The sequence below is a fragment of the Periplaneta americana genome, chromosome 16, assembly GCF_040183065.1.
Source record: "Periplaneta americana isolate PAMFEO1 chromosome 16, P.americana_PAMFEO1_priV1, whole genome shotgun sequence".
Lineage (NCBI taxonomy): Eukaryota > Metazoa > Arthropoda > Insecta > Blattodea > Blattidae > Periplaneta > Periplaneta americana.
In genome coordinates this window covers 186,642,118-186,651,640 of record NC_091132.1, presented here as the reverse complement: position 1 = coordinate 186,651,640, position 9,523 = coordinate 186,642,118, and the positions used below count along the sequence as shown (strand labels likewise).

The window sequence follows — 9,523 nt, the reverse complement described above, 5'->3', positions numbered from 1 at the left end:
GAATCTCGTTCCGGTCCGCGTCCCGTTTTACACGCGCCACAATGCGCGCGACTCCCACGAGATGGGGCTGCGATATCACGTGTGAATCTGGTGCGTTAAACTCTGCAGCGAAGTGGGGCGCGGCTACCTGCACCGTGTACGTCTTTGGTGTAGCGTTACCACCGAGGGGATGAGCGGCCCGTTTCCGGCAGTTGTGACGTCACTGCCCGCAGCTCCTGTTTCTTTTGTTCGACGTTGTGTGCGGTTACCGCGAGCGGCGCTGTCGTCAGTTCCGCGGGTAACTCGACCGGAACAGCGGAGCGTAGCGACAGCAGAAACGAACAAAGATTGGAAGAACATGGTGCGACGTTCACGGAGCGGACCCCACGATGCCAGGTGAGTGCGATTGTCAACTGTCTCGCGCTAGGCGCGCCGAGTTGCCGTGGGGACGCGACACAGCCGTATCAACGTTGTTTATGGTGGAAACCCGGAGCGCCTAGCCAGGAGAGACAAGCGTGTGTTGTTGTCCGATTAATAGCTGACCTGCACTCGCGGACCACAGGTGTGGAACCTGCTGGAGGAATGTCGGGGTGGCGCGTGACCGGAAGCAGTTCACAGCAAAGCGCATGCGCAAGTAGGACTGTGGGCAGTATTGCCAACTCAGCCGATTTCCGGCTATTTTTGTTCTAGCTGGTTTGAATTCGTTAAAGCTGGAGAATATTCTTATGAGCCGAAAATTTGACAGAGTGTTTTACATTACTCAATTTAATCTACTATTTCAAGCAGTGAAATTGTGAATTGACTATTTTATTCAACTAGTAAAATTACACATAAAAAAAAATCAAATTTTAAATGCGAGGTGATTAGATATTCTGACAAAATTCGACAATTATATACCAACAGTGCTGCCAACTCGGTTGTTTTCGTACTAAATTTAATTTATTTCAGTGACAGTTTAGTTGGGAAACATAGCCATTTATTTGCTAATGGAAAATCTAGGCTTTTAAAAATGCTGTCGAATTATGTTTCCCAGAAATATCAGAAAAATACGACACGCACAGCAGTGATTTTAAATTGAGCTTTGTTGTGCATTTTCCATCTCTTTTATCCATGTCGCCTTTGAACAGATTAAAACAAAGTTAAATCAAATTAATTACTTTTGTTCAAAATAAACTACTTACGCAAAGAATAAATTGAAGAAAATTAATCGAAAATATACTCCTTGCAATATACCGGTAGGTTCACTTGAGAATATTCTGTTAGAAATCAGAATTACTCTTACAATACTTCTCTAAAAACTGCATGTCTTGTAGCAATAAAATGAATTATTTCGAGGTATTAAGTTATGAAATGCAACACAATCTTCAATGAAAAATGATTTCAAAACAAGCATTGATTTTATAGTCTTTATGTAACATGTTTTTCTCATCAGTCCACAGTGAGTTTATAGAACAGACCAATCTGCCAACATTGCATTTTTAAGAGTAACACATACAATGAACTCTATCACATTTTTAAATTTGGGAGCTTTTCATCAACACTTTTGAACAGATCCATCCAGACTTCCTCAAACTTAAATGTTTTGATTTAAGAATTGTCTTTAATTAATTGACGATATCATCTTTGGAATCAGAATATTTTTTTCAGTTACGATCTCACCAAAGAAGTGTGATTGAATAATGTTTAATTTGAAAGGAGTTTGCTTCATTGTATGAACTGTTATTAGAATATTGCGTACATAGTCACCTCCAGTGTTGCCAACGTAGCGAATTCCAATGTCACCAACTGTGATGGAGACTGGTATTTATGATAAAACAACAGTTGATATTCATATATATTGTTTTTTTAGTCATTAATGTTTAACTACGGGGCAAAAACATGTCCCGAAGACCTCTTTCGGGGCAACGGAACGCGAAAAAGAGGTGTTCCGTATTTTACAGGACGTACGGGGACCCCATGTCTAATTTAAATCTAGTTTTTTTTTGTTTTTGTGTTTGTTGTTGTTTTTTTTTTTTTTGTCTTTTAATAACAAATCCGTCAGTGTATTGTGTAAGGTATTTAATTATCTTAATGCCAGTGGTACAGATCCATTTAAAGAATTAGGTTAGTTCTTTTTTGGTCGAATTCATAAGTGGAAAGAATTTTCAGTCAATTAAATCATGTTAAAACAAAATCTAGAAACAGATTCAGTACAGGACAGACATGGTAAATGCAATTTTTGGAATCCATGTTGGTCTCTGCAGAAAAACTCGGTGCTGCCACAATTATGTAATTTCTACATCGATTCCTACAAAGATGATGCATAAAAATTACAACCAACTCCAACATTCACTGCAGTTTCAACTTTTACAGCTCTACCAACTCAATCTGTGAAAGACAAAAAATAAATGTTAATAAGAAACTTTTTGACTTAATTTGTAAATCATCTCAAACCCTTACACGACCCTTCTGGGGGTCACGACCCATACTTTGGTAACCGCTGGTTTAAGGGATGTAATATTTACTTCCATAACTATGTTTACTGTGAATAATACATTTTTTAGACAATACCATATACTATAAAAACTGATTTCAGTAATTCTAGAGAATAATTACTCCAAACTTCTATTTTTCTTTAATAATTGCGTACTACGGACATTATTATAGACTGCAGTGGTTTTCAAAGTGTGTATCGCGACATCTTGAGAGGTCGTGTGAAGAGTTGAGGAAGGGTTGCGAGATTATTTACAAAACAAAAAAAAAACGCCTTATTAACATACATTTATTTTATACTTAGAAATATATAACGTTGAACATAAAAATAAAAAAAAATGTTTCTGTAATTAGTTTATTGCATAAAGCAGTCATGTCAACTGATGTCCATAGGCGAAAGCGCGCGCTTTAGAGCTCAGGAGAGTCTGAGCGCTTTACAGCGGAAAGGAAAGATACAGACGAAAGAGGTGGTATATGCCGCTTGGTCGAGCTATATTCAGGGATGGCCAGCACTGATTCAATGGATAAAGGGAAGACAACTTATTATAACTATATCCATGTTAATTTTTAGATTTGCCTGAGAAGTATAAGTGCATTATAAGAATGTAAGTTTTAATTTTAATGCTCATTTTTCACAAGTTTGATTTTTATTCAAAAGGAATATTTTCTCTACATATTTAAAGAAAAGTGAAATTTTCTGATATGTTTATTTAGTAACCTTACAGGTACTGAAACAATGTTTTCGTAAAACTAATATATCGTAAATACGTATTACTGAAGATAGTGTATTAAAAATCTTGAAAATATTCGCTTCGAAAATGTTTGTAAAGGAATGAATTAACAAAGCAACTACTGTTACATCATAAACAAAATATGTGTGTCCATGTGTTGGTAAAACGTCAGCTCTATAGCTTCAGCAGAATTCGAGAAAATAATTTAATATTCTGATGATAGGAAGTTGCTCACAAATATCACCTTAAAAGCATAATGCTATAAGTGTTTTGTTATATAATATTAGTTACAGTTAAAACATATACCTAGGTAAGTTTGCTTTGTACTATAATATTGTTTTGATTAGTTTATTGATTACTTTTATAAGGCTAAAGTTGCCATCAATATAAATTCCAACTTATGTCATACTTTCTTTGGGATATCACTTTCTTTATAAATGATGTGTTTCATTCACAGTATAGTTGTACTACTATGGAATTTATGTGAATATTCCTTCTTAACTCTTTATGTTATTAACATTTAAAACACAACTGCAATATTAAGAAATCAGTGTTAGTACTTTTGTTTTACAGACAATATAATTACATAATATCGAACAGAAAGAAGCCATATAAAAATAACGACATAACATTTCACGTTCCGTTTGAAGTTTGTGCACCACTGTTTTCTTAATCCAACAGGCTGCTTATTCATATACATAATCCTTCCTCCTTCCATACCTAGCGCTTGATGCCGTCGCACGACGTCAAGGTCAGAAAAATGCGCTTGCTTTGACATCACTGGTATAAAATAAAATGTAATTTGATAAATGTGCCCTTTTTTCAGAAAGTAGCTTCTCAAATCTGGACTAAGTGGGTATTCGACACACACAGTGATATCATTTTCAGGTTCAAGGAGATTTGCTTTTATTTTGATGGTGATCACTAACCATAGAGAGAGCTTATTCTGCATAAATACGAGGTTACAAATTAATATTATCAAAAACTTAAGGTAACGGCTAGCGCGTCTGGCTGCGAAACCAGGTGGCCCGGGTTCGAATCCCGGTCGGGGCAAGTTACCTGGTTGAGGTTTTTTCCGGAGTTTTCCCTCAACCCAATACGAGCCCGGACTCATTTCACCGGCATTATCACCTTCATATCATTCAGACGCTAAATAACCTAGATGTTGATGCAGCGTCGTAAAATAACCCAATAAAATTAAAAAAAAAATTAAGAACTTCTTTCGCAAGCTCGAGGCTTATGTTCTGCGTAAAAAAGTCTGATTTCAACATACCATCAGTTGGTGGCAGGCCTGCATATTTGAATGTGTTTATCCTACTAGGGTTTTGTTTTATTATTTCAGCCAGTTGAACACAATCCTCTAAAACCGGATGCGACTGACTTCTTCCGCAAAAATATTCAACAAGTTGTTTTTTAAAATCGTACTTTGGGTGTTGGTACCACTGGTTTTGAGTGAAATTATACTTGTCTGCGACTTTACAGAGATGTGTTTTTCGAATGGAGTCGATAATCAGTACGATAGTGGGGTATTACAAACAGAAATCTCACCCAAAAGTGGGTCATGCCCTCAAAAATTGTTTGGGAACCACTGCATTAAACATCATTCGAAAAAATTTCTCCCGCAATCACTAAAAAAATACTAATTAGTCCACGGTGCTTTAAAAATTCTAGTAATGCCCCACTTCGATTATTGTGATTTTCTACTGACTGACCTCAATGTCAACCAGTCGCAAAGATTACAACGTGTTCATAATTCTTGTGTTCGCTTCGTCTGCGATGTCCGTCTCGCTGACCACATTACCCCATCCTTCCAAACTCTAAACTGGCTACGCCTTAACGAACATAGAAATTTTCATTTCCTTGTTATCCTTTTCCAAGTCCTCCACACCTCTACGCCTACCTACCTTGCCTTTCGCTTCAGATACCTATTATCGTATCACAATCTCTTCACACGCACGCAAAATAGCCGCATACTAGCCATACCAACACATAAAACATCAACGTATTCATCATCATACACCAGTGATGTCAAAGCAAGCGCATTTTTCTGACCTTGACGTCGTGCGCGGGCATCAAGCACTAAGTATGGAAAGAGGAAGGATTGTGTATATAAATAAGCAACCTGTTGGATTAAGAAAACAGTGGTGCACAAACTTCAAACGGGACGTGAAATTTTATGTCGTTACTTTTGTATGGCTTCTTTCTGTTTAATATTATCTATATTGTCTGTAAAACATAAGTACTAACACTGATTTCTTAATATTGCACTTGTGTTTTAAATCTTAATAACATAATAGAGAGTTAAGAAGGAATATTCACTTAAATTCCATAGTAGTATAATATTATACTGTATTAAGTGGATGAAACTCTTCATTCATAAAGAAAGTGATATTCCAAAGAAAGAGATTGAGTCTGACATGATAAGTTGGAATTTATATTGATGGTACCTTTAGCCTCACAAAAGTAATCAATAAACTAATCAAAACAATATTACAGTACAAAGCAAACTTACCTCGGTACTGTATCTGTTTTAAGTGTAAATAATATTACATAACAAAACTCTTATCGCATTATGCTTTTAAGGTGATATTTGTGAGCAACTTCCTATCATCAGAATATTAAATTATTTTCTCGAAATCTGCTGAAGCTATAGAGCTGACATTGTTACAACACATGGGCACGTATCTTTTGCTTATGATGTAACAGTAGTTGCTTTGTTAATTCATTTCTTTACAAACAATTTCCATGCGAATATTTTCAAAATTTTCAATACACTATCTTCAGTAATACGTATATACGGTATATTAGATTTACGAAAACATTCTGTAAGGCTACTAAATAAATAGGCCTATACCTGAAAATTTTACTTTTCTGTACGAAAAGTTGAGAAAATGTTTCTTTTGAGTAAAAAAAAATCAAACTTGTGAAAAATGAGCATTAAAATTAAAACTTACATTCTTATAATGCACTTATACTTCTCAGGCAAATCTAAAAATTAACATGGATACAGTTTTAATAAGTTCTCTTCCCTTTATCTATTGGATCAGTGCTGGCCATCCCTGAATATAGCTCGACCAAGCGGCAGATACAACCTCTTTCGTCTGTCTCTTTCCTTTCCGCTGTAAAGCGCTCAGGCTCTCCTGGGCTCTAAAGCGCGCGCTTGCTCCTGTGGGCATCAATTGACATGCCTGTCATACACAATTTCACCATCGCGCATGTGGAATAGCCACCCAGTGACAACTGTGACTGTCGAAATCTAAAAGTATTAAAAAAACAAACTCATTAAGCATTTTGTTACTGCATAGAGTGCATTGCAGTGAACTGAGTATTCTAACTTATTGCAAATTACTCTTCAAGGAACGACCACTCATATTGAGGGAAAGAAGGCAGAGGACGGACACTGGAAAGTTTTCTTTTCTCAATCGTACTATCAGGGACTGGAATGCTTTACCTGCAGACTTACTAAAGGCTTTACCAACAACCAGAAAGTATTTAAAATAGGCTTAAGGACTTTACTAATAGACAGTAGTATATTATGCACAATATTTAAAGGGTGTTGTTTTGTTATTTGAAGTGTTGTATCAATGAAGAAGTGTCCTGAATCAGTGAAGTGTGCTGTATCAGTGAAATGTTATAGTTTACAGTGGTAGTGCAAAGTATTTGAACAGTGAAATGTTTTAGAAGTGTTAGTGAAATCAGGATAGTATCAGTGAAATGTGTCGTAGTACCAGTACAGTGAGTGAGTTGACAGCGAAATGAGTGTAGTGCTGAAAGGTACTTGTGCAGGTATGAACATATCATACTCGTGGGTTTTAGCTCGAACTTAGTGTTAAGATACAAATTAGATTTACTTTAAATGTTATTTTAAGTGATCGTGCTTCATTTAATTTAGGATCCTCCTTGTTCATTTCATTATTATATTATTATTATTATTATTATTATTATTATTATTATTATTATTATTATTATTAATTGTCATTATTCAGTGTAATTAGTTATCATTGCCACTGGGTAGTCACCCATTTGCAGTGTGAATAAATACATACATTCGAATGTTTCGAAATTGTTAGTGTTTTTTTTCTCTTGATATTTGCGCAACCAGTTAATTACTTTTAGATTCTAGTCATTTTCTTTAATCACTAATATATTAGGCACTCGAATATTGCATTAGTACTTTTTGATCTTATCTTTCTACTTGTATATTTTTACTCCCCTCTTTTTGCTTTTTTTTTGTGTTTGTATTTGTAATTTTATTTCTATTTATTATTTACTTCTCCCCTCTGCATTTGTTTTTTGTATTGTGACCATATTTCACCATACTTCCAACAGCTCCGACAGCAAAATCGCAGAAAACTACATTCACTCTCGCTGCTATATCAAATCGTGCACACTTCTTGTCCATCTTATCTGCCATGTCGGTTTCAGAATCTCTCGTGTCTTCACAGCTTTGGCACCAGGTCTCAACAAGAAACTGTTATTCTTACACCTAAGCACAGAACATGCTGTTATTCTCAATCATTCACAATCTACGCCTCTCGAATCTGGAATCTTCTTCCCGTCGATATAACCTGTCGGACGCTATCGAATTAAAACGCACAATTACCTAATTCAACAGGCATAGTAAATAATTACATTTGCTCTTAAGTGTAGTATACATACATACATAAATACATACATACATACATACAGTCCACACCTGTGGAGTAACGGTCAGCGCGTCTGACCGCGAAACCAGGTGGCCCGGGTTCGAATCCCGGTCGGGACAAGTTATCTGGTTGAGGTTTTTTCCGGGGTTTTCCCTCAACCCAATACGAGCAAATGCTGGATAACTTTCGGTGCTGGACCACGGAATCATTTCACCGGCATTATCACCTTCATTTCATTCAGACGCTAAATAACCTAGATGTTGATACAGCGTCGTAAAATAACCCAATAAAATAAAAAAAATAAATACATACATACATAAGTGTTCTGCCCATGGGTAGGTCTTTCACTCCAAACCCAGCTTTCTCCAATCTTTCCTATTTTCTGCCTTCCTCTTCGTCTCCGCATACGATCCATATATCTTAATGTCGTCTATCATCTGATATCTTCTTCTACCCCGAACTCTTCTCCCGTTCACCATTCCTTGCAATGCATCCTTCAGTAGGCAGTTTCTTCTCAGCCAGTGACTCAGACAATTCCTTCCTCCTCTTTTTGATCAGTTTCAGCATCATTCTTTCTTCACCCACTCTTTCCAACACAGCTTCATTTCTTATTCTGTCTGTCCACTTCACACGCTTCATTCTTCTCCATATCCACATTTCAAATGCTTCTATTCGTTTCTCTCCACTTCATCGTAATGTCCTTGTTTCTGCCCCATACAATGCCACAATTCATACAAAGCACTTCACTAGTCTCTTCCTTAGTTCTTTTTCCAGAGGTCCGCAGAAGGTTCTCCTTTCTTCTATTAAAAACTTCCTTGGCCATTGCTATCCTCTTTTTGACTTCCTGGCAGCAGCTCATGTTACTGCTTATAGCACACCCCAAGTATTTGAAGCTGTCCACTTGCTCTACTGCCTCATTTAGAATTCGCAAGTTTACCTTCTTGCCTTTTCTTCCTAGGACCATGGTCTTCGTCTTGTTTGCATTTATCTTCATCCCATACTGCTCACAGCTGTCATTTAGCTCCAGTAGCATATCCCTTAGTATCGTCTCCTCTTCTGCTAACAACGCCATATCATCAGAAAATCTTATTGATAATCCTAAGTAATTATCTTTACATTTCTAACGTATTGAGCTTAACTGGTAAATTAGATAAGTTTCTATAATAGTGTTTCACATTATTATTATTATTATTATTATTATTATTATTATTATTATTATTATTACTAATGCATTTGTATTAATTGAGCCGTTCAGTGCAGAAGTGGTGCAAGTCAATTTTGACTTTTGTAGTTATTATACAAATTTAAATGACATGGATATATATTTTGCCTGTAAATGTATATACGAAGAACAGAGAGATTGAGAGAAAGAGAAAAAACAAAGAGAAAGTAGGAATTGTGTTTTGTATATTATTTATTTGAGCCGTCCAGAGCAAAAGTTGTGTAAGTCAAAATGGTCAATGTAGAGTATCCACCGCCCACTGAACGAATATTGGTTAAACGAGCGTTGAGAGACTTCCGCCGATTTTGGAATAGACACCGACGCACTTAGGTTAGGTTAGTTTAGGCTTTTATTATCCCGTCAAGATGAAGGTGAAAGCGATTGAGTGTGATTTTTTGTTTTCTATGTTGGCAGTTCAAGTGCGTCGGTGTCTATTCCAAAATCGGCGGAAGTCGCTCAACGCTCGTTTCACC

At 36.4% G+C, this 9,523-nt stretch overlaps 1 protein-coding gene across 1 annotated transcript in view; it reads left to right on the top strand.

The window, feature by feature from the left end:
- Positions 1 to 233: 233 nt before the first annotated feature.
- Positions 234 to 9,523, top strand: part of LOC138692243 (uncharacterized) — a 180,655-nt gene continuing 171,365 nt past the window's right edge. The window contains exon 1 of the mRNA XM_069815379.1: positions 234 to 375. The gene's annotated coding sequence lies outside the window, so the exon portion shown is untranslated. The remainder of the gene's footprint in view (positions 376 to 9,523) is intronic.